Genomic DNA, 25,086 nt, shown 5'->3' on the forward strand with positions numbered 1-25,086 from the left:
CCTCGAAACCTTTTACCATTAAACCAATTATTTTCCCCATCATCAAATGTCTCTTCAGTGATGTTAGGGATCAAAACGGTATTTGAAAGGCCATATAATTTACCCCCAAGTTCAGATAGCCTCTTGAATTTTAAGAGTCAATATAGGATGTACGGATCATACAAACCGGAGGGAAAATATGATAGAAGCCCAAACGAAAAAATATAAACGAGTCTAAATTGAAAACTACGTTCAAACCTATGATTGCGTTGGATAAAAACCGCAATTTTTATACGTGTGCATGTAAAACAAATTTCGTTGTAGAAGGGTTTAAAAACAGCACAAACAACATTTTCCAAAGACCAACAAAGTGAAAAAGTGTATTTAAAAAAAACCGCATTTGACTAACAAGTCGAACAACTGATGTTCTAAAACCCTGCTGACTGCCATTGGCGATTGCCAAATAAAATTGATCACGAGATGTAACAAAATGGATCTTAATATAAATTTAATACTAAACAGAAAACGATAAACTTGTGTCCAAGATGTTATGCCACAAACACAAGGTGTCAATATTTGTTTTGTACACCAGATCTAGATTTCGACAATATATATATGTACAACTCGTCTAAACATCAACCCAACAACGTTATATCTGTAAATTTACATATCTAACATTGTTGGCTTGATGTTTAGACGAGTTGTATATACATAATGTACACAGCTATGTATCATCATCACTGCTGGTGATCCGATGGATAAATATGTTGTAGAGTTGTCACTGGCATAGACGTACTTATATAATATATTCTAATTTGGTTTCAATATCGCTGTGTGCCCATTAATCAAATTCTTTTAATCTTTCAAAATCTGTGAAACACAAAATCTACAAAATTCTTAATTATTTTTTTTTTAAAGTATATTTTTATATTATTTTTTCTCACTATAAAACACACAGTTTCAAAGCATTTGAATAATTTTGTTGATGTCAGCTTGGTAGTTTTCAATATTTGATGATTGAACTTGTGCTGTTTGGTCATACACAGGGAACTTTCCTGGTGTTAGTTTTGAAATAGGAATCCCAGTGTGTAAAGAAATGACTCCCGCTGAGTGAAAATCATATAGATCAGGACATAAATTATCCAGCTGTTGCGAAAATTTATCTGATTCTTCCTCATAAACTCTCCCCAAAAATTGTTTTACTTTATCTGCTACTCCTACAAATCCTGCCGCGGCTCTTGTATAATATGTTGCCCTGTTGTTAACAAACAAATGTAACATTGGCCGATTTACTTCATGAGTTTTTGCTAACTGGTAATACTGATGTCCAACAAAGCTGCGTCGATCGTCACTTTCATCGATTTGAGTTCCATATACAAGGTACAACATGGCTTTAATGGCCGACAATGAAAAATCGTCAGCCGTGAACGGTACTATTAGGCGTTTTGCAGCACTTATGGCCATCTCTGTGAAAATGGAAAAGGAAGGATTTGTATCGATGAAAAATACAAAATCTCCATATTGACTAAGACATTTGACATAATCCTTTATAAAAAGGGTAACCCTCTTCCATGGACTATTGTCTCCAATGGCAATCAACTGTCTTTCTTGTTCTAGTCGTCTCGACAGTTCTTCGAGATAGAGGTCCCCGCACATCAAAAAAACATTCTCAGGAATATTGTTATTGCTCAAATGTACCTTTGTTAGAAACTTCATTAATTTTTTTTTCCCCGGTTCAGTGGAAACTCTTTCAAGCTTTGTCAAAAGATAACCGCAGACCGTCTTCGCATAGTGTTGTCCTTCTAAAACTACCTGTCTTGGATTTAAAGGATTGTTGCTGTGTGCAAGTAAGGCTGAGGAAATATTCGCCTGTGGACACATATCTATCACCACAATCGTTTTCTCAGGGTTTAGTTCTGCATACCCAGCTGATAGTTGGAATGTAAGAGTTGTTTTGCCTGTTCCTCCCTTGTTGTTCCATACTAAAATAAAAATTGATTTAACTTTTATGTTAGTAATTTAACTGCTAAGACTTTTTAGCCTCCAATCATCGTTAAATTGTTGTTATCCGTTCGTTTGATGTGTTTAAGTTTTTAATTTGAAACTCTTCGTTTTGAATTTTCCTCTTGAGTTCGGTACTGTTTTGTTTACTTTTAAGCATTGCATGTGTGTAATTGTCATATATCAAATATTTTCCTTCTGAAAATGTACAGGCAAATATAACATAATTCCAAATGGATATTTTCCTTTTTCTTTAAAGATTTTGTTAAACCATAGGTAGGGTCTTATATAAAGGATAATAAGTTTCCTGGTACATTATGGAATTTATCGAGTGAACGTAGTGCAGCAATGTTAAAATCATTGCTTTGTGATGTTTCCAGAAATATATGACCGGATTCTTACTGCTTATCAAGACGACCAATAAAGAGGTTGTGCTGGACTCACACCCTTTCAAAGCATCGTTTATCTATAATGATATGTGTTTAGATTATATGTATGCGTGTCTAGTTTTTGATTTTCTCTTGACGCTTCCCTTTTCTAGCTTTTTTCAAATTAATGATCCAGGAAAAATTAGCACATCTCACTGAAATCAATGAAAATCGTATCACAACCTTGCACAACTTTGCATAGTGTACAGGCGAATTGAAATGTACTTACCAACATAACTTGCATACGGCATTGTTGTTCTTCTTACTAAAAATTAAAAAAAAAGATATTATTAGTTACATAGTATGCTAGTGACCTAATACGGTATATATGGGGTCAGTAAATTCCATATGGGGTGAGAGCGAAGCTCGAATCCCCATATGGAATTTACTGACCCCATATATACCGTATTACGTCACTAGCACACTATGTACCGACTATCTGAACGTGTGAAATTAAGACTAGTGATTCTCAAAATGAGCAAGTCTTCAATACTGTTAGCATTAAGAAAAAACTTCCATTGATCCAACAAAAACAGATGCCAACAATAACGACTTGTAAGGTTTAAATGTGTTTTATGAATTTATTTCAATCTTAATCATCAATTTCTTTGTCTCACTCTGTTGGAACTTTTAAGATTTTTTCTCAGTACCGTTTTGTTTTCATAAAGGGACATAACACCATTACTAACCGTGTATGAAATAAGCCCCGCCCCCTTCTTACCTTATATGGAATATAAAGGGACGTAACTCCACTACTAACCGTGTATGAGATAAGCCCCGCCACCCTACTAACCTAATATCAAATATACACGGTTTGCATGCGGACGCTTTTAACCAATCATATTCCTGGAAATGTATAGGAGGTAAGATAAATGCATATATATGGCTTTTCAAAATAGATATAAAAACCAATGTAAGGGTTCGTTCTGTAACTATTTCCTTTCAATTTGTTTTTATGTTACCAGTATTAACTTGATGCGGAATTTCTAAAGTGTCTACAAACATTTTACGGAACAGACTTTTAATCTTTGGTGAGAACATTTGAAAAAAAAATTAGGTAACTTTTAATGATAATCTTTGGGCTCGTTTGATTAAGTTAATTGTTTATGTTTTTTGCACTAATCATTTTCGAATGACACATTCAACGAATTATTGAAGAAAACGGTGTGTACAGAAATAGCCAAATTCCAACTTTGGATAACTTAATATCTTTAAAATTCCCTTGTGTCATATAAAATGTGCCTTCCGAAATATCTGACCTATCAATCAACAATCTAAACCACTTCAGAAAAAAAAGAAACAGGATAGCGTGAACGATTATGTTGACGAAAACAATATTGTTACTGTTGCACTTTGTAGATGGAATGTCTATTTTCCAGCTAGACAAAAAACAATGGCAGCAATGTTCAATATCACTAGGAGAGTCATGTGGCGTGGAAAGTGTCCAGAATAAGGTGTCAGATTGGAAATGCGCGTATGCAATGAATGTTTTGAAAATTGACGTCCGCACACAGAACGTGCAGAAAATAAATGGTTTCAATTTTCCTTGTTCGCATTGTAGAAGATTTTCGTAACAACATTCTGCAATTGATGCGACAATAACCACATAACCAACAACACATATTTATAATTGTTTAGTATTTAATGTTATGTATGGTCAGTTTTAACCGCATAAAAGCAAAGTCAACCATTTCTCAGGATGGCCGGTAGAACAGACATGGTGTTGCGATGTTTGCAGCTAGTCAGAAGAATAGAAACTGCCTGAATATATCAAGTGAAGTTTAATTAATAAAAAAGATAATTTCCTACTTTAGAACTCCCACGCTCTTTTCTTGATGTACCTTTATCGCATACGCACAAAAACAAACATTTTGAAAGCTAGGAATGCACAAATAGTTTTAGTTGATTAAAATAGACAAAAAGGCTGCATGTATCTATGAACACTCCTGCTACACCAAGCTTAAAAGACCCATATGATGCTAAGTTCTTTTCCTTTCTCCGTAACAAATACGATGTTGTTCAACAGATAAATTCGGTAAACAATGTTTGTGTGTGTAAATCACATCACATTAGCTGCTTGATTACGGAACTGAATTAGACAATGACAATTTACTTCAGAATACCAATCACTTACTCGAACGACAGTAATAAAGAGAACATCCAGAACAATCGAAAATTGGATTTAAATTCCTTTGGAAGATCAACCAAAAACGAAAAGTTGGATCTCCCGTTTCTGTACCGGATACAAAAATGAAACACGCATTCTTACTGGCAAGGTTCTATTACTGGGTAGTTCAAGTTTTCCACGAAAGCATTTTAAATTATTGACATCAATTTTATCAGCAATCAACAAAACCAATAATCAAAGCCAGGTTTCGGAGTAACTGTGAAACAACATATTGTAAGGGTGTGTGAATGAAATACGGGTTCTACATATTTTGTAACTTTCAATGTTGTAATATTCAGATTGATTTATTTAATTGATTGTTGTTTTCTTTATGCTGCCTTAGCGCAAAAAGGCTATATCACAGCGACGGCTGATTAGAATATTTCTACAATTTATGCAATATTCAGACAGCCCCTGCATGAACAGTATAGATGTTCAGAGCTTGCGTTTCCTATAATGATTTTGGTGATGCTGACGAGAAGGCCATCGAACCAAGGGTTCTAAGAATTAAGTTAAACATCCAATCGGAAGTAACACGGACCTCAGCACAACCCGGTCAACTGGTCAACTGGTAAAGAATAGCTTTACTACGAATTCTTTTTCTTAATTGGGAAATCACTGAATAATATATACTTATCACTGAATGTATACTAATAAGACTGCAGCTAGCGTTGTGGATAATATTTTCGATATCAAAAGAGTTGCTAGTCCACAGTTTGGTATCTGTATCATTCCGAAATTAAAGGGTAATTCCGTGTCAAGTTTTATACTAGCTTTTTCTTTTATATGTTGTCAATGTGGATAGAAGACGTTATTCTATGCCAATAGGAAATATTATAACAACACTTTTTTTATTGTGTCTTTATCATGTTTATTTCAATGTTTATATATAAAAGGCCACCAATGATACAGAAGATTACCACTCTTTTTTCTTTGGATAGGGTTCGTGTTGCTCAGTCTTTCGTTTTCATTCAGCAGTTTTGTATAAAATAGAATAAGGAAATAAAATTGTTAAATTCTATCAATAAATAAAGGTTTAAAATCTAATAAGATTAGTTATAAAAATCTCTCAGATAAAACATTCTATTATTGCTAATATAGTGGAGCGACGAAATATGGGAAGACGCCTAAAAATGAAGTTTAATACACCATAAAAACACACCCACGGACATATTTTGAAATTAAAGCATAAATATTTAACATAGAAAGAAACTGGAATGATCTATTTTACGCAAAAACGACCCTTTTTGAGCGTTATTCAGATTAAAAAACACTCAAATACTTAAATTAATAGGGTTTTTTTCTTCTCTATACGAATTATGAAATCCCTACTATATTTGAACATGCACATGTACGTATTATATATAAGTAATAAAAAGTTACCTCGATTTGGTTTTCAGATCTTAGTAATGAAAGATTACGAATCCGTTCAGGCAGCTAGTACTATACCTTCTAGCAGGAGTCTAGAAATTAATTTGCCAGGAAAAAAGAATATCCGGATTGCTCACTATTAAAGAGTTCGTATGCGCATTTGACAAATATAAGCGCGTCAACTAGTAACAAATCCCGTTATCGAAAATTCTACTATCAATGTTAACTAATAACGTGATTATTTGCAAACACATCCGGATACAATTTTGTTAATTGACTTTGTAGTTGGATAAACGAGAAGTTTGACACTATGATTAAATGTACTGATATACCGACACTTGAATGTAAGAACTTTTCAGCTCGCTCTCAACCTTTATCCGTGCGAGAGCTTATTGACAAAGAATGTGAAAAAGGTTTCTTGTTAGGTCCGAATAAAATTCTACCGTTTAACTATTATCGCGTGAGCCCTTTTGGACTTGCTGTGGGGAAGTACCCCGGGAAAAAAAGCGGCTTATATTGAATTTATCAGCCCCAGATGACGATGATGATAATTGTGGTATTAATGACTTGATCAGTAAAGAAGATTGTTCAATGGCATATGTCAGAATAGACGATGCGATCAAAGTTAGAAATTTAGGTCGTTATACATTGTGCTCAAAATTCGATATTGAGTCAACTTTCAAGCAATTAGGTATAAGTAAAGACCAGTGTCATTTATTTTGCATTAAATGGTGTAAAGACTATCGTTTGGTTGTAGGAGCTCGCCAATTATTTTGGTAACTTATCCAGAGCAATTTGTTGGATTGCTACTAATAGTTATCAAAATTACCAGGATTATAATTTTATACGCCAGACGCGCGTTTCGTCTACATAAGACTCATCAGTGACGCTCAGATCAAAATAGTTAAAAAGCCAAATAAATACAAAGTTGAAGAGCATTGAGGATCCAAAATTCCAAAAAGTTGTGCCAAATACGGCTAAGGTAATCTACTCCTGGGGTAAGAAAATCCTTAGTTTTCGAAAAATTCAAAGTTTAGTTTACTAATATCTACAAAATTGAAAATATATTTAAACTATAGATAAACCCGATTTTTGCGCAGAGAGAACTATGGCATTAATAACTACTCTTGGTAAAAGACTTAATATTCCACTGGCTAAACAGAAGGTTGTTGGCCCTTGTACAGTTATTGAATATTTGGGTATTATACTTGATACGGAAAAGATGGAGACTCGCTTGCCTTTAGATAAACAAGTCGCATCAGTGAATTTATCAAGAAGTTTTTAAACAGACAATCTTGTACTAAACGTGTCTCTAAATTTTGCCATGCGGGTTATAATTCCGGGTCGTTCATTTGTCTCATACTAATATCTTTATCAACAACTGTCAAGGATTTGCGCTTGTGGTACTCGTTTTTGGTATGGCATTAACCTGTTTTAAGATTCTGACTATACTAGTATTTGGGATATCGAATTATATACAGATACAGATTATATACAATATGGTAATTAATATGCGCCGTCAAACGTATATAAGGAAAGCATAATCCAAAACCACGTTTTCCTATTACTTTTGAGGTACTTGGGAGAATTTGCAATTCTCTTAGAGCAGGTGTTTTCTCTACCTTTACTGATTGTATGTTAGAAACGGCCTGTACAGTAGCCTTTTTTGGATTTCTTAGATGTGGTGAATTTATAGTTTCAAAACATTTTGATTCTACTGTAAAATCTAAGTGTAACGGATGTTGAGATTCTCGATTCTTCAGCTATTCTACACCTTTAAAAACCTCAAAAGTAGATCCTTTTCGTAAGAGTGTCGGTATACAGCTTCACAAATCTGATCATATCATTTGTCCTATCTCGGCTGTCCAAAAGTATTTCGCAATCAGGAATGGTAGAGAAGCATTTTTTTTTGTTTTTCAGATCCATTGTTTGTCAAAGAAAACGGTAGCGCTTTAGACAGGGACTTTTTCATCAAAAGCCTTAGACAAGTACTAGTTATTGGTGGGTACAACTCAAGCTTATACAATGGTCATTCCTTTAGAATTGGTGCCTGTACATCTGCAGGATCTGTTAATATTCAAGATCATCTTATCAAACACTTAGTCGGTGGATATCATACAGTTATTGTCGTTATATTCGTATTTCCAGGAACACGATTTGAAAAGCACAGAAGTCTTTGGCATTGTCTAAAAATATCTGAGTCATTTTTGAAATGTGGACATTATCGAACTTGAATGGATGTTATTTTACCAAAGAACAAATATTCTTTACTGTGAACTTGTTGACCATAGTTGAACTTTTATGTAAATTAACTTTACTTGTTATGAAGTATTAAGTCATTCGAAAAGTTGCTGTTTTTTCTCGATACCCTAGGACATATCTTTTTTAAAATATCGTTTAGCAGAAGAAACAATGTATTTTAACTTTAAGCCTTATCTTTAGTTACAATTATTTAAGGTTGAATTTACCGAATTCAACCGTTCGAAGAGTTGCCATTTTTCACTGATACATGTGGACTTATATTTTACTTTAATTTTCGGAACTTGTCATTGAATTTTTGCCGAAAAACGCGTACTTCAATTTATAGCCTTCTTGAAACGTGTGCACCTTATAATTTTCTGAATATTCAGCCATGTGACGAGTTCCTGTTTTATTTTTCTAGATACATTTAAACTTTACAGTTATGTTTTGTGCATCATATTTGTATATATTCATTTTGTTTTTCTCTCTGTCTCTAATACTCACCACATGCGACTTGAAGGCTCTCTTTATACCCCCTTTTGAATTCCACCTCACTTAATATCTTACAACTTGGGGGTTTATCAGCTCATACATATATTTTTTTTCATATATAATCTGAGCTAGTTCTATCATCTTACAACTCACATTTCATTAGTTATACTACAGTTGATAGGACAGGTCACGTCAAATTTCCTGTCAGCCACTGTTTCGCAAGCATCAATAGTTCGCGCAAACTACGGTTTAACTACGTCTAAGTCCTTCATGGCTTCTATGAACATTCCATTGAACAACAAATCGGAGGACTTACCTTGTTTGTATTGGATACCTAAACTTCACAAAATTCCGTACAAACAACGGTACATTGCTGGCTCATCTGCTTGTTCTACTAAAGAATTGTCCATTAGATTGACTAAAATTCTGTCCGCAGTTAAAGAGGGTCTTCAGATATACTGTGAAATTGTTTACTCACGTAGTGGTTTTAATCATATGTGTATTCTTAAAAACTCTAAAGAACTTCTGGATAATTTCAAATCTCGATCTTTTTCTGAAATTAGTTCTATTAAAACTTTTGATTTTTCAACCTTGTATACAACCATTCCCCATGTGAAATTGAAAACCCGTCTAAAAGAAATAATCCACAATGCTTTTCATCATAAAAATGGTAGCATACGCTATAAATTTATCACGTTGGGATACTATAAGGCATATTTTGTTAATAAGGAACAAAAGGGTAAAACATACTATACAGAGGAACAAGCGATCAGTATGCTAGAGTTTCTGATTGACAATATATTTGTTGAATTTGGAGGTAGACTTTTTCAACAAATTGTCGGCATTCCTATGGGAACGAACTGTGCGCCTCTCCTTGCCGACCTCTTCTTATTTTCATATGAATCGGAGTTCCGTCAGACACTTGTTAAAAACAAGAAGACCAAAGAAGCCAGGTTATTTAATTTCACTTTCAGATACATTGATGATGTTCTTTCCATTAACAATCCGAACTTTTCTGATTGGGTTCCATTAATATACCCACCAGAACTAGAAATTAAAGAGAACACAGACACAGCTTCCTCCGCCTCATTTTTAGACTCATACCTCGAATTTGACATACACAGTCATCTCAGTACCAGAATCTATGACAAACGAGACGACTTTAATTTTGAAATTATCAATTTCCCCCACCTTAGTAGTAATATACCAACTTCACCTGCATATGGAATATACATTTCCCAACTTATTAGGTATTCAAGAGCTTGCAGCTCCTATTCAGACTTTGTAAAACGTCACCAGTGTCTGAGCAGAAAGTTGATGAACCAGGGGTATGTCAAAGAACGTCTCGTCCTTTTTCTAAAAAAGTTCATCGGAAGATACCCAGAACTCGTTGATAAATATTCCGTATCAACTTCACAAATAATACAAGATGGTCTTGAAGTATAGATTTTGCGTACTGACGTTGGTTATCATCTTAATAACATGTTATAGTATTCTTTTATTAGTCTTTATTAATATTACTTGTACTGTAAAGTCAATTTTTGTTATATAAAAACATCATACTTTGAACGACAAAATTAATTCATTTACTACAATTACTCTTACTTATGGATCTTGACATACTATGAATGACAAAATTATTTTATTCAATAATAATACTTTTTCTGTTAAGTCTGTTTTTTATGTTATACATTTGACGTGAAACTGTACGTATGTATCCCGTCATAACTTGAACCATACGATCTTATTTATTTTTAAGTCCATGAAACAAAACAGAAATATCCAGATAACATTAAGACTGGTCATAGTAATCAGCTGGTAATTAAATTGAGGGTAATGAAATCATTTTTAGAAAATGTTAAACGAAACAAGGTTTTCCCGATGTACTCCGGGTTTTACATCAGAGTTGTTTGCAACGCCGTATCCTTCAATTTCATTAAAGACATCAAGTTGAACATAAACTTGAACGGTGCATTGCAAAAATGAGAAAACAAAGCACATAAACGCCAACGTGTATATATAGAGGTCATAGAGATTTTCATTAAAAAGTTTTACTCCGGAAGGATTCCGCTTTTGGTTCCCTTTTATATATTTTTATTTGAGCTCTCTACGTTTGAGGTAGCAAAGGTACATACATGAATACAAAAACGAAAAAAAGTTCCTTTTTGTCTCTCTTTTGAAATAGTATTATACGCTGTTAAAATAAACAGGCAGATATTTAGTACCTATTGCAAGATTGTAATATTTAAAAAAAATGTTACATAAAAGTGTAAGCAAATTCAGTTCTTGAATTAATAAATTGAATTAAACTACAGTGACTTCGGCTTGTCAAACTAAAATCACCACCGACCTGCTAGAGCACTAGATTTTTCATTACAGAAAACCTGTAAGAACTGTATCGGTTCTCTATAGAGCTAAGTATTTAATGGCAATCTATTTCCGTCTTGGATTATGTATCTGGTCCACAGGCACTTGTTATACAGGTCAGAAATAACCACCAATTGGTGGATTATACCTCAATGTACGTATAATCCACCAATTGAGGTATATTGGTATAGACCAATTGACGTATAATGCAATTTTTTGTAATAAAATGTTAGTGTGAGATAGGAGCATGATTTTGCAACTTGCAACCTATTTTATGACCCTTATTGAGTCCCCCTGTGGAGTTGTAATCATGATCACATGACTGCAGACAGTAATGATATCCATGGTGACAGGTAATTACAGGTAAATTTTTCAATGAAGAATTGACAAGATAACAATAAAAGAAACTGCAAATACAATTATGTATTAAATGCAATATGTCATGTCACTATACTAAACTAGGAATGTTTGACAAGTTTTCATTCCATAATATGTTTTTTAGAAAACAATGCTCCATTTTGGTAGAATAATTTGTTTTGAAAAACAAAGAATTATACACCAATTGGTCTATACCATTATATGTCAATTTGTGGATTATATGTCAATTGAGGTATAATCCACCAATTGGTGGTTATTCCTGACCTGTTATATATCCATGGGAAGATCCACTATCAACGTATATTTACGTAAACATACGTTGATAGTAGGTCTTCCCATGCTAGAAACAAGTGCTGTGATCTGGTCTATAAAATAATATTTTGCCACAATTTTACATTTAGTGACAATCTATTCATGTATTAGATAATGTGTCTGGTGTGAACTTTTTTTACCATTTTTGGAATTTGAAAAAAATAATATCTGGAACCGGAAACAAAAGACAGAATGAATAGATAAATATAATTATATCTTTTTTATACACAGCAGGAACATATATATTGGCGGGACTAGACACTACCTAATTGTAGCTGATAATCAGTGATTTTATTGTCGTACCATAGGTAATAAAGATACAATACGGTACCAGACATGTGTTAAAAAAACATACTCTCTATTATCCTAATAATTTCCAATAATATCAATAAAATGTCATTCAAACTAATGATGCCAGCGTATCAAACTTATATTTTGTCACTTTAAATTTGTTTTAATCACATTCAATTCACCACAGAATGCAAAAAGGGTGATTAAAAAAAAAGCGCTGATTGCAGTCCAAATTCAAAAACATTATAAAACACTTTTATAAATCACACTTATTTTGGACATTTTATATGACAAAATATATAGATCTACTTTATGATAAAACTTTAGAATTATGTGGTCAATGTATAGCCTCAGCAGTTCCAACATTTTTTTTTCTGTAAGACGCCACCAAAATCCATTTATCTCTTGGAAGTCTAGTGAGGTCCAAGATTTTGTCAATATTATACTGAAGAGCCTATTAGATTCATTTCCTGTATACATGTATTGTTCCCAGACCACTGCTAGTAAAAGTGGTCATTAACTTTTACTGTTGTCACATGAACATGCAATTTTTTCACCCAATTTAAAGTTTAACCAGGGCCATGAATACAACATATTTTGCATTTTGCACATTTTTTTTGTGATAATCTACTTTTCTCTAGATTAAGAGTTCACTAATGGGTAATAGAATTTGAATGGAGCCCAGAAACACAAATATCAAAACATGAAAGCTGTCAGATAGAAAGTCAGCATGCCTCTTACACAAAAACATGGAAACTGCTTTAAAATGCTTATTTAGCTGTAAAATGACAGAATTTCTATCAAACAAAGATTTAAATCCTTTACTTTTATTGAGTTTGACAAATTGAAACCAGTAAATCATTCAGGGAAGTTGCCATAGTACAGAATCTACATTTACTGATTTCATCTCTTAGGCCCTAGAAGAGTTATTTCGTAGTGCATTTCTTTTAGACAAAACATTCAAATTAAAAAAAAATTGCACAATTCTGTGTTAAGGGTGGTGTCTAAAATTCAGTTTGACAGCTTCAGACATACTTATTTTTGACCTTTTTTATCAACGTATTTTTACGTAAATATACGTTGATAGTGGATCTTCCCATGGATATATAACAGGCTAGGAATAACCACCAATTGGTGGATTATACCTCAATTAGTTTAAAGTTTAAACATATTTATTTAGAGTGGATTCGGAAACAAGTTTTGCAACTTATATAAATCGGGTGCGAGTGCTGCCTTGTAGCGGCATTAGCCTACTCTTTTTCGAAATCTACAAGGGTGTCTTTAACGTGCAAGAGATGTGGCTCTCTCTTAACACGGGTCAGCCATTTATCGTCCCCTTCCGACGGACTATCATCGTTTACTTAAGACCATACTCGCAAATGGTGTCAAGAGAGAGCCGAAAATTGAGTTCCTGAAATTTTCATCCCAACGGGAATCGAACCAGGAACCTTTGTGTTAGCAGTCCTCAATTGACGTATAATCCACAAATTGACATATAATGTAGCATTCGAATCTGTTGCAATAAAAAATCATAATATCTAATAAAATTTGTAGATTTAGCTAACGAAGTCCTTATATTTGAATAAAGTAACATTCGTTTATGGCGGAAAATTGTTTTAACGCTGAAAAAGCTACAATTAAATATTCCTCGCCGGTTCCTCTCTGTGATTACCATTAGATAACGCTGGTTCATTTCCCAATCAATCTATCATCAAGAGAAGATAAATTTATCGATTTCCGTTCATAGTTTTTTTCAGAAATGATGAACGGTTCTTTATATAGGTATGTAATCATTTTAAACGTTTCAAATTTATGAAATTATATTCGTATATCAATATTTTTGATATACCAATAACAAAAACTGAAATATATTGAATTGATACATTCTATATCAGAAACGTAAACTTTATTATAAACTAATGAACCTGTTAAGGGGAGAGAATACTCGCATAACTTTTTCGAATTGTCACATAATACAACGGAATGTCACTCTCGCATACAAATGGCACACCAATAGAATTAATTAACTGTGCAATCGTGCTCCACCTTCAATGATGATTCTAAATTATAATATATAACAAAAAGTTGTTAATCTATAGAGAGTGAAGACTAATGAAAGCTAACCCACTGTAAAAATATTTCTTTGCAATTTTTTAAAACTTACTCAGAAAAATGCTCGAGCCACTTGACTTTCAAAGCTCAAAATCAACGTTTTTACACAATATTTGAATAAAGTAGTTAAAGATTATTCGCCTTTCAAAGTGTAAGACGCAATAAAAATCGTATGCTTGCACCATCCTACCGACATACGGATTTAATTAAGTCCTGAACATTTCGACATTTCTTCGTATATTTAGAACAAAACCGGTTTTACAAAATCACAAGTACGTGTTAATATCCGACTAAATACCTATTTCCCGATATGGTCAGGTAAAGTTGCTATATAATGGTATAGACCAATTGGTGTATAATTCTTTGTTTTTCAAAACAAATCATTCTACCAAAATGGAGCATTGTTTTCTTAAAACCATGTTATGGAATGAAAACTTGTCAAACATTCCTAGTTTAGTATAGTGACATAACATAATGCATTTCATAAATAATTGTATTTGCAGTTTCTTTTATTGTTATCTTGTCAATTCTTCGTTGAAAAATTTACCTGTAATTACCTGTCAATGGATATCATTACTGTCTGCAGTCATGTGATCATGATTACAACTCCACAGAGGGACTCAATAAGGGTCATAAAATAGGTTGCAAGTTGCAAAATCATGCTCCTATCTCACACTAACATTTTATTACAAAAAATTGCATTATACGTCAATTGGTCTATACCAATATACCTCAATTGGTGGATTATACGTACATTGAGGTATAATCCACCAATTGGTGGTTATTTCTGACCTGTATAACAAGTGCCTGTGGACCAGATACATAATCCAAGACGGAAATAGATTGCCACTAAATACTTAGCTCTATAGAGAACCGATACAGTTCTTACAGGTCTTCTGTAATGAAAAATCTAGTGCTCTAGCAGGTCCGTGGTGATTTTAGTTTGACAAGCCGAAGTCCCTGTAGTTTAATTTAATTCATTAATTCAAGAACTGAATTTGCTTACACTTTTATGTAACATTTTTTTTAAATATTACAATCTTGCAATAGGTACTAAATATCTGCCTGTTTATTTTAACAGCGTATAATACTATTTCAAAAGAGAGACAAAAATAAACTTTTTTTCGTTTTTGTATTCATGTATGTACCTTTGCTACCTCAAACGTAGAGAGCTCAAATAAAAATATAAAATGGAACCAAAGGCGGAATCCTTCCGGAGTAAACCTTTTCAATGAAAATCTCTATGACCTCTATATATACACGTTGGCGTTTATGTACTTTGTTTTCTCATTTTTGCACATCATACACCGTTCAAGTTTATGTTCAACTTGTTGTCTTTAATGAAATTGAAGGATACGGCGTTGCAAACAACTCTGATGTAAAACCCGGAGACCATCGGGAAAACCTTGTGTCGTTTAACATTTTCTAAAAATGATTTCATTACCCTCAATATAATTACCAGCTGATTACTATGACCAGTCTGAAAGTCATCTGGATATTTCTGTTTTGTTTCATGGACTTATAAAAATAAATAAGATCTTTGAAAGTAACTTTCTGTAACAAAAATGGCGAAGATAGAAATGATGTCAGGAGGATCAATATCAGCGATTGGTTTATTTTTTTAATTTTTTTATCAGTACTAAAAGATTTTGTTATACCGTATTTGCTAGACTTCAAAGCACTATGGAAGTATATGTTAACGTTAGCGATTGGTTGATCGCACTGTTAAGTTTTTGTTAACGTTATTATCAGAAATTTGTTAGACCGCACGGTCTCACGGTCTTACTTTGTTAGTTATATAAGACTAAAAAACCTAATATATTTCTTATTTAAAAAGATAAAAAGTATAGGATGGGGTGGCCACAGAGATTTGACTTTTGTTTTTGGCTAGTAACCGATCGAATAAATAGGCGAACATTTCTTAGTGCAAAATAACAATCCGTATCTTTTCGATATTTATACATTTAGACCATTCAGTGCTGTTTATTTGGTAATTTTATTGACCTAATCGTTCTCGTACCATCATAACAGGCGTTCCTGTTAAAGCCTTAGAAATGACTTCACAAAGGAAGAATATGAAACAACGCTACCCATTTAGACCGTTATAAATGTGGTCATTTTAATTTAATTTGTTAAAAGACCCATAGAATTTATTAAAAAAAAATGATGATAATAAAAAATTCATTTAAACTTTGAATCGAAGAATTATATTATCACAATTTGTTCAATTGTTCTTTTCTGTCAACTTTATATTTCATTTTGATTTTTCATACTTGTATATTGATTTCAGAAACAGACTATAAGGCCGTACGGTGAAATATAGTTGTTAATTTCTGTGTCATTTTGGTCTCTAGTGGACGGTTGTCTCATTGACAATCATTCCACATCTTCTTTTTTATATATAGTTTATTTCAATCAAATTTTTTTACAGTAAGTAATAAAAAAAATTAGAGTCATCTCTCTTTATAATTGTTTTGGGAAATAAATATCATTCAATAACATCCTTAAAATAGCATCCAATCAAAATGTGTAATATTTACAATTTTAAGTGAAAGTCTCCGGCAAGTGATGAATCTATGAAGAAAAGCAGACTTTAGTGAAATTGATTTTATTCCCCCTGAATTAAGTAAGTAGAAATGTTAGTTTATGTTATTATATATTTAAAATTGCATGTTAGTAACGTAAGCCGGCAACTTTTTTTGATATCCTGTTGTATTTGTCGTTGACGTTATATGTTCGTTGATCTTCTGTGGTTTGTATGTTATGTTGACTATTATAATATTTGTTTGTGTGCTTCACAGTTTTGAATGTTTTAAGGTGTGTTTGTGCTATATTATGTCACGTAGTTTTTAGTGATATTTTAAACATTAGCATAATGCAGGCGTTTGGCATACCATGAAACCAGGTCCAACCCCGAATTCTTTCTTAAAATTTCTATACCAAGTCATGAATGTGGTAGTTGTTATCAAGTGCTTTATCATATGATCGGTGTTCCTGTTGTTCATTTGATTTCATGTTGTAGTTGATATGCTTCCCTCGGTTTTAATTTGTAACTCGGATTTGATTAATGAATTTTTAACACCGGTCTACTACTGTCTCCTTTATTCGTTAGTAAGATTATGTCCTTATATGTCGAATTTAACACTTCATGGAAATCAATATAACTGGACATCTTTTGCATCACCTACACATAGGATGGAAGCGAATAGAATCGAATATGAAAAACAAATGTTGGCTGCTCATATTTCTTATTCGTTTTTTCATATTTTACACCATCTTACATTAAACTTTACCCATTTTCCTATCTGACTTGACATCTTTCTTTATCTTACCTCCTATACATTTCTAGAATGTGATTGGTTAAAAGCGTTCTCGTGGAAACCGTGTATATTTGATATTAGGTTAGACTTTTGGTAGGGAAGCGGGGCTTATTTCATACACGGTAAGTGGTGGAGTTACGTCCCTTTAAATTCTATATAAGGTAGTAGGGAGGCGGGGCTGATTTCATACACGGTTAGTAGTGGTCTTACGTCCCTTTAGAAAATCAAAACAGTACTGAGAAAAAAAATCTTAAAAGTTTCAACAGACGAAGAAATTGATGATTAAGATTGAAATAAATTCGTAAAACACATTTAAATCTAACAAGTTGACATTGTTGTCATCTGTTTTTCAATGGAGTAGTTTCTTAACCATGTTAATGCTGACTGTATTGAAGACTTGCTCATTTTGATATGTCACTGGTCTAAATGTTTCACGTTAAGAAAGTCGGTAAGATAAATTCGTTACATAGTGTGCTTATGACGTAATACGGTATATATGGGGTCAGTAAATATCATATGGGGATTCCAGCTTCGCTCTCACCCCATATATATGGAATTTACTGACCCCATATATACCGTATTAGGTCACTAGCACACTATGTAACTAATAATATCCTTATATAATAAGATATCACAATTTGAAATTCATGTTAATTTCATACAGTTTAACAATGCTTAACTTAATTTATTCGTAAAAACTATGATTATGTTTAAAATTGCCGATGCATTTGGTTCAAAATTAATAATCAGAACTCCTGTAATTTGGTAATATTTTTTATAATTTAACTTCTGATTGGTTTTAATCGAATTCAACGTAGTTAGCTGTTATTAGAAAATAAAGTGTTATAAGCTAAGCCAAACACAAGAATAAAGAACAGTTCAGAATGTAATAGTATAATATCCTTCCAGTTGTCGATGCATTTATGCATTTACACAATGAATGCACGATGCAATTGAAACAACCAAGATGATTTCTTTTTTAAAAGAATGGAATTGCTTTTATTATAATATTATGCAATAATTATATACTTTGTATGAGGCTTAAACGAGGCTATATCGACCTCAGAGAAGCATCGTATTGACTTTAAACAAAGGCTAAAAATGTTATATTATTAATTAACAACTATAGCATGACCAATGTGAAATCGAGTAAATCTAGAATGTATACCCTTGGCAATATTACATTGTTAAATGCTAAACACATCAGTATTGGCGTGAAAACTGAGTAAATAATATAAATGAACATACATGTATGACCACGTTTTAACGAATCACACATCAATATTGGATCAATGATATTATAAGTGACCATGTTTTAAATGTCAACGAAACTATAGATTGAATCAAGGGCTGTATGCAACATTAGTTTTGTTATTATTATATGAATGTTTAAGATCAATTGTGGTGTTTTCATATTAAATTTCATATAAGTTATTAGATTTACTCAATTAAATTGTAAACAAAAAAGAGAAGTGAAACAATATCCTTTGAATAATAAAATCGGGAATATTTTTTTTTAAAAATGCACTGATAAAACTACGTATTTGATGTAAATTAAATCTGTACACTCTGTTTAATCAATTCGTATGTAGAAAAAACTAATTTTTTAAATAAGGCATCAGTTTTGAAAATCGAATAAACTAAACTTTAAACTAAAATGAGTAAGACCAGGGTTTTCGACAGGGTTATATAGCCTTGTATGCATGCATCCCCCGTCTTAAGAATCCACATTCAGTCAAAATGTCACAATCAGGAGGTACATTCCGACGAAGTAAGCATGAAGATTGTGTAACCCAGAAAGTACAATAAAGATGTTCATAAGTTTTATACGAGGTCTCTTCTCAAGTATCTCAACACTCAGAAATACCAGTATTGACTGACACGACTATTTGTTAACCTATAGAACGATGTACACAGTTCAAAAATATTTAGACGTTTATAACATGAAAACAAGATGAATGTTCCATTATATGTATAAGACAATAACAACCAAAATTTAGAAGTAAACAAAGACTCACAAAACCAAGGGAGATTTACATTAACAGTTATAAATAATAAATAAGAAACAACACGAACTCCATTAAAAACCGGGAGTGAAATCAGGTGCTCCGGAAGGGTAAGCATTTCCTGCCCCGTATACGGCACCCGTCGTGTTATTTCTTGTCCAGTTGGGTAATGATGGAAGGTTATTATGACTGAGGAAGAATATCATGTATGATTTCCACCACACTTTTGTCATAATGGCCAATCAGCTCATGATGGCGATCGTAAAATTTCTTGAGTAATGAACTTAATTCGATTGATACCTAACTTTTGAGAAAGCAGTATTCCTCGTTCAACAAAACCAATGTACTTTGAGCTAGCTCTAGAGTAACGTATCAATGGAGACACATATACCCCATATGCTAGTGCCACTGGGATGTTTATATTATGTTAACTTATGAATTGAAAGAAGTCTTAAAAGTTTGATTTACCGGTAAACAGAGGGATCTTAATGTAATGGTCGTAAATCAGCGGAACAGCTATAACGGATTTTATATTTATACTTGTTAAAAGAAATAGAAATATACATACCTTAAATATTAGATAGAAACTTTCTGTAACTTAGTTCAATGTCGCCGAAATCGCTGTCGAGTTCAGTAGATATTAGCACTCATATGTCTGCTCCAAGAATAAAGCACAAGTATGTGTTACAAACTCCTGCTGAAATGTCTACATTGAAAAGAACCGATATTATTATTGAATGTGCAATGTAGCTTGCAAAAGCTCCAATATAACATCATTTTTACCTGCAATCTATTAAATCAGTCATGCATATTTTCTATAGAACTACATTCTGATCGATAGTTTAATTTAATTGTATTTGAATCAATATTATCGCCATGGTTTCTTTGTCAACAAGATATTTATGTTACAGTGGAAAACTGTTCACCTAATAACGTTTTTATGTTTCAATATACATTGTAAATGAAATCATGTGAACTATTTTATCAGAGTATCTATACTTTCATGGCTATCTTTTTCTATCATTTGAGCTTTCTCGATGACGATAAAAGCCGTCAGGAAGCTTGAAAGTACATAAGATGTTTGATGCCAGATACGATTCTAAAAGAAAGGCAGAAGATACCAAAGCGATATCATATAATAATTACATTAGATGTATGTTTCATTATATTACGTTATTCTGATTGGCTAATTGCAAATCACATGTTATTCCGTAAGCAGTTGCATGAGACAATAACATTTCATTCATGATGACACGAGGTCCCACAATAAAGTGCACAGGTGAATTTAAAAACTTAACTTCATGAAAATCGTGTTTTTATAATCCTAGCTAAAAAAATGTAATTATAAGTATTGAATGCTTCTTTTTGGAACTTTATAGGGTTGTAAAAGCGTTGACCGTGCGTACATTTTTAGAATGAAGCGCTTCCGCGCTTCATACAAAATGTACTTCGGTCAACGCTTTTACACCCCAATAAATTTACAAAAAGAAGCATTCAATTCTTAAAATGATAGAATATTAAATTTACAAGAGAATAGCAAACTTCAACTTTAAAAAAATTAAAAAAATTAAAAAAGCTATAGCTTTGAACCATACCTACTTTCTCAAAACTTTGAACATAGACAACTAATTTGTAAACTTCGTATAAGTGACCACTGTTTATTTTAAAATAGAAACTGGTAGATACAGGAAAATTCCCAGAGATTATAGACTATGTACACATTGTGATGAACTAGATGAAGAGTTTCATTTATTTTTTAAATGTAAAATAAATGAACAATTAAGAAAAGAATTTTTAAATGAAAATAAATATAATTAAAAAACAGATGTTCAGATAACAATTGAAGGTCTTTCCACCTCGATAATAATAGTACGGTGACCAGACCCACTATTTTTTTATATTTGATCGTCAAACATACTATATGGCTATATTATATATCATTGGATTCGGAAAAATGAGTACTTTTATATTATCGATGTCGTCAAAAAGAAATGTGGTAACAGTTTTGCATGAAATAAGGTCAAAGATAAAATTTTGTGTTTTCCTTTTTTTCTTCCATACTTTTAAAATTTGAAGATATATACACCAATTTAGGTTAAATTTCAGAAACAGACATGTTTTCAAATTAATTAACAATGAATTTTCTCGAAAATGTAAAAAAAAAATGAATTAGGAAATCGATTTATTCTTATAATTGGCGTTTTTCAAACACTTGATCTATTCTACACAATTTCTGTTAAAGTTACAGTTGTTACCTTGCAGACTGACATTCAACCTCAACAATAAAAGATAAATATTATTATTTTACCGGAAGAAGCCTTTTATAATAAAGGCATATTTTGTCTAAGCTCATTCATATAATTCATTAAAACCAAAAAGCACTCAATACCTCGAAAACAGTTACAATTCAAAAATCTAATCAAAGAGATCCACACAACAGAATTATACCAGGAGTATCTTCTGGTTCATCTGTCAAGGAACATGATTTAAAATTTCTACATAATGCTGACCCTTTACAGTAGCAAAGCTCCGGACTTGTAGGGTTTGTTGTGAACAAACACATGACTTTTTTACATAGATATTTTCCCTTTAATGAAAACACAAGATCCTGCAGGAATTCTGCTGACATATGTTCTTTAAAATACACGGAGTGTAATGAATCATATAACTTTCACCAACCGTATTGTAAAAATGACGGAATAGAGATTTAGCAATGTGTAATGCGGTCCAAATTTTTAGTTTAGAACGTAGTACGTGAAACAAGCTGTTTCACTGCCGCCTAACAGGGAGATGATCCGAATAAACTTACATCTTTACTAGTGGCAAGTTTTAAAGAGATTTTTCTGATCATAAAACTTTGAAATTAACGTTCGTGCCCAAGCAGGGGGTTTATCTTTGTCAATATTACCGAAACTCTAAAAACCACTGAAAAAGTCGTGCGTGTCCATCAAAATCTTGTAAACAGTTTGTTTACCTACTCCAAACAGAGACAAAGTTGTGTCTCATCCGGTAACTGCATGTGCAGCAGCTCATAGTTATCAAATTGTTGGGAAAAACAGACATAGTTAGTGAATAGGTGAAAATCTCCGCCCATCCTTCACACAGCTAATATTCCCCATCTGCAATCACAACGCAATCACAACTCGCTTGAATGTGTCATTTACTTAAAGTTGTGAACACACAGACCAATCACATTTGTATTAGAGGTATTATGATTGTTCTTCCGCTCTTTCGCATTTCTATAATCGTCGTGTCAAAGTTTAAGGCAGTGAGTATCGACCTAGATCTATTGAGTGTTAAGCAAGTTACGCCAGCCATTAACAGTGTTTATATATATGCCTTTGACAATTTCACATCAGGATGACTCATAGGGGATATTTCAAAGTTTTGCAGTCAGGAATACTTCTCCCCTCAATAATCTGATACACTTTGGTGGATTCTTAATATCAATACATTGAACCAATGTCATACCATCTATAATTTAAGTTGAGAGAGATGGTACAAAGGAAGGTAACATGGTATGGACCGTGCACAAGAGACTTCAGATTCAAATTGCTTCACCAAATAAGACTTGCATGATTTTTTATGGTGCCGTCATCTTGAGAAAAAAAAGGAAATTTGAATGGGACCTAAAGGGTGCGACAGAACATGTTCTATGGTAACATCATCTCAACATTTTTCCAAAATCAGTGCATGTCCAAATACAAGTTATGGATTTACGTGACCTAAAAGTATTTCCCCCGATTTATATTTAAGGTATGTTTTAGTGGTCATGTGTTCAAACGTTTTTAGTTTTGACTTTGATATCGGACTATAAAAACTCCTTGACTGGATTTAAAGAAAAAGCACTAACGATACAATGTTTAGACATGTTCAAGCTTTCATCTACAGATGTGAGCAAAGGAATCGAATATCTCTTGTAGCATGCATTCTAGAAGAGATATTAATAAGACATGGAGAAGATATCAAACGGATCATTCATGGATTATTCAACTAGTTCATAATGGTAATAACATGTTCTTCATCTCTTTTCGTTGCTATTGGTTTTGTTTCCTCTTGTGAATTCGCATTATTTGCAACAATTCCAGCCTTTTTTTTTAGCGTTACACGACTAGGGATTCTTAGAAATCTCTAGTAAGGGTCAATCTAATAAGCGCGGACTTTTGATTTGTTATACCTACAGTGCCACCTGATCACCTTGGGCTTTTATAACGGCCCATGTACCGTTAAAATGTCAAGGAGTCTGTCTTAAAGCAAAGTAGCCATCTATAAAATTCTCAGAAAGTTGAAGGATATTGAGTATGTAAACTGGCATCCACCTTCATTAATTGGTACGTTTGGTTACACAAATAATAAGGATACATTTGGGATGACGATCTGAAGGAATTGATCATTTCCTTCTCATTCTGCACTAACATTTGAAAGCAAAATGTATACTGCTTCAAGGAAAACATCCTAGTATTTGAATGTAAGTGATACATCACATCCCCATTGCTTTAAATATCTATAAGAGGCTGCATATGAGCTTCAAATAGCTCTGTCATATGAGCATTAGGACATGTGTCTGGCTTAAGTTGCTGAAATAATGCTTCTCGGATAAATGAATGTAATATTATTGATTAATAAAGGTATGAAATATCATATAAATGTTAATTATTTTACATTTTGCGTTAGAAAAAAAAATAAAAAAATAAATAGAAACATACTCTATTAGATGCAAAATATTCGCGTTGGTTATCTTTTACATAAACTCTTTAATAACGGATTAATTTTGCTAAACTTATTTGAAATCGTTAAAATAAGGTGTAACAACAATGTATATAACAACAGAAATCATAACACGGATGTTCTTTTACAATGTAGACCTCAAAACTTTTCTAAGTCGAATTTTTGTTTAAGTAAACTAACGTACTTCAAAGTCCATTTTACGAAAATTGCACCGTACGATTTTTTGACGACAAGTCAAAATGTTAACTTTAACCTTTGATCTACCAATACTGTGATTTATAGCCGTATAGTCCGAATGACAATTAAACTCCTTAAATAAGCGACTTTTCCTTACTCGGTCACCGTACTATAAGAATCGATTGAAAAAATGGGTTTGGAAAATGTCACTCCTGGTTCATGTAATTTATTACTTTAAACTGATATAAAAAAAAAACAATTTAAATAGGCACTTCTTCATAGGAATAGTCTGAAATAGGCTACTTCCAGTAAAAATACGGTCGTTTCCGGTTGAAGTGGTACTTGATAAAATGTCTACAACCAAATACAGAAACCGAATTATTTTATAATAAACCAGTAAGAATTTTTAGCAAAGGTCAAAATCTAGAACGTCAAATTGACCTTTGGCCTTGACCTCAATATCAAGGTCAAAGATCTCAAATCAAAAGACCCCAGGACAATCACTAGTTTAGTTTTGGAGTAATACTTATTTCAAATACATAATGAGAGAAAACTCCTATAAGGGTTGACCAAAACACTTCGACTTAAACTTATGTTGTTAACAAAAGAGGATCTCAGACGGCAGAAGAAGAAAAAATAATCAGAAGAAAAACAACGGTTTCTTAACGCATTATACACCATTATCATAGGTTAAGGATAGAGTTCTAAAACATGCG

At 32.7% G+C, this 25,086-nt stretch overlaps 1 long non-coding RNA gene across 1 annotated transcript; it reads right to left on the reverse strand.

The window, feature by feature from the left end:
• Positions 1–836: 836 nt before the first annotated feature.
• LOC143043402 (uncharacterized) lies at positions 837–20,253 on the reverse strand. Its single transcript, XR_012968368.1, has 3 exons — positions 20,034–20,253; positions 2,638–2,673; positions 837–1,961 (listed from the first exon to the last, which is right to left on the reverse strand). It is a non-coding gene; the product is annotated as an uncharacterized LOC143043402 (long non-coding RNA).
• Positions 20,254–25,086: the final 4,833 nt, after the last annotated feature.

This window comes from Mytilus galloprovincialis, chromosome 8 (assembly GCF_965363235.1).
Source record: "Mytilus galloprovincialis chromosome 8, xbMytGall1.hap1.1, whole genome shotgun sequence".
Classification (NCBI taxonomy): domain Eukaryota; kingdom Metazoa; phylum Mollusca; class Bivalvia; order Mytilida; family Mytilidae; genus Mytilus; species Mytilus galloprovincialis.